The sequence below is a fragment of the Cebus imitator genome, unplaced genomic scaffold (genome assembly GCF_001604975.1).
Source record: "Cebus imitator isolate Cc_AM_T3 unplaced genomic scaffold, Cebus_imitator-1.0 Scaffold45, whole genome shotgun sequence".
NCBI classification, from domain to species: domain Eukaryota; kingdom Metazoa; phylum Chordata; class Mammalia; order Primates; family Cebidae; genus Cebus; species Cebus imitator.
The window spans coordinates 7,673,530-7,675,622 of NW_016107360.1; the positions used below are offsets into that span (position 1 = coordinate 7,673,530).

The 2,093-nt window shown below is 42.6% G+C and overlaps 1 protein-coding gene across 1 annotated transcript in view; it reads right to left on the reverse strand.

Annotated features, from left to right (window-relative positions):
• IGF2BP3 (insulin like growth factor 2 mRNA binding protein 3) overlaps positions 1-2,093 on the reverse strand; it is a 159,762-nt gene that overhangs the window by 9,092 nt on the left and 148,577 nt on the right. The gene's annotated exons all lie outside the window — the stretch shown is intronic.

The window sequence follows — 2,093 nt, forward strand, 5'->3', positions numbered from 1 at the left end:
TAGTAGAGATAGGGTTTCTGCATGTTGGCCAGGCAGGCCTTGAACTCCTGACCTCAAATGATTCACTTGCCTTGGCCTCCACAAGTATTGGGATTATAGGTATGAGCCACCGTGCCAGGCTCCCTTTGCGTTTTATACATGAAGAAATTAGAAAACATTCTGGCTGGACGTGGTGGCACATGCCTGTAGTCCCAGCTACTTGGGAGGCTGAGGCTGGAGAATCTCTTTAGTCCAGGAGCTCTGGGCTGTAGTGTGCTATGCCGATCGGATGTCTGCACAAAGTTCAGCATCACTATGGTGACCTCCCGGGAGTGGGGGACCACCAGGTTGCCAAAGGAGGGATGAACTGGCCCAATTCGGAAACAGAGCAGGTCAAAACTCCCTGCTGATCAGTAGTGGGATCACGCCTGAGAACAGCCACTGCACTCCAGCCTGGGCAACATAGTGAGACCCCGGAGTCTCTTAAAAAAAAAAAAAGAAATTAGAAAACATTTTAAAGGCTAACTCCTGAAAGGTTATTCATATGTGGATTTTATCTCTATAACTCATTCCTTCACTACTTCCCAACTCAAGCCAGTTGTGCCCTTCCTGAGTCTCTTTTCAAATAGTCCTTGCAGGGATAAAGGACACATTTACTCATGAGTTCATAGTGACTGGGTTCCTAAAAACGTCAATTCAAGGTTCAGTAATGTTACCAGTCAACCAATAGATCTAAAGTGTAGAAGTAGCACACATAGTTTATTTTTCACTGTTTACCTTCTAACAATAGTTAAAAACAAACAAAAAACACTTCCAAGGATAAGTTAGTTCCAAGACACATACTACAAGAAATAGTCTGAAATGAGCCACAACTGAAGAAACCAATAATATGCTTTTGTTTGAAAATTTTTTTTGAAAGCCAGGTACAGTGGCTCATGCCTATAATCCCAGCACTTTGGGAGGACAAGGTGGGTGGACTGCTTAAGCCCAGAAGTTTGAGACCAGCCTGAGCAACATGGCAAAACCTCGTCTCTTCAAAACTTAACAAAAAATTAGCCAGGCCTGGTGGTGCATGCCTGTGGTCCCAGCTACTCAGGGGTGACAGGATTGCTTGAGCCCAGGAGGTTGAGGATGCAGTGAGCTGAGATCACGCCACTGCTCTACAACCTGGGCAAGAGTGAAACCCTGTCTCCAAAAAAAAAAAAAAAAAAGGAAAGGAAAAAAACCCAATATGTATACCCAATTAGCTAGATATTCTGTCTTACACAACTTATATATGAATTACTTGATAAACACACTTTCACAGGATTCTCTTGAATCCTAGATTCCTATTGCATATTATAAATTCAGCTCCCAAGTACTCAGGTTAACCCATCAATACTGCAGTATGTATAGACACAGCCATAAGACAGCTCCTAATTTCTAGTTTTTTAACCTAAACACTTTTCTCAAATTCTTAAAAAATATCAAACAATAGCATACCAACAGTTTTGCTTTCAAAAATCTCAGGAACTGGCAGAAATCGTTAAAATTTGATCATCTTAAGCAGTTTTCAAAAATCAGCCAAAGAAAACAGTAACCCTGGGCTCTGACAGCTTTATTAGATGTTGAAACAAATTTGTGCCATTTAATGTCAGACTACCAAATGACTTCACTCTTCCCACACAGAAACTAACAGTTCTACCTTTTTCCTGTGAGCCCAGAGCAGAGGCAAAGAGCAGAGCACTAGGCACCATAAATCCATGGGGAGATACTGATCACCAATGGCAGAACCCCACATCAGACACGCAGGGCATTCCACTGACTTTTCCCCCAATACAGATTTACCAGAAGGCCATTCTGTAGGTCACAGTTTACTCACTCTGTTTGGTAGGAATTTTAATCATGTTTATTTAAATCTGAGTCTTTTCTTCTCTCTAGACTCACACCTATGATACAGGTGAAAAATCAATCCCACCCAAAAATAGTTGGGCCGTATCCTATCTGTTACCTCATTTGTTTGCATTTTAAGAAAAAACTGCCGGGCGCGGTGGCTCACGCTTGTAATCCCAACACTTTGGGAGGCCGAGGCGGGTGGATCACGAGGTCAAGAGATCGAGACCATCCTGGTCAAC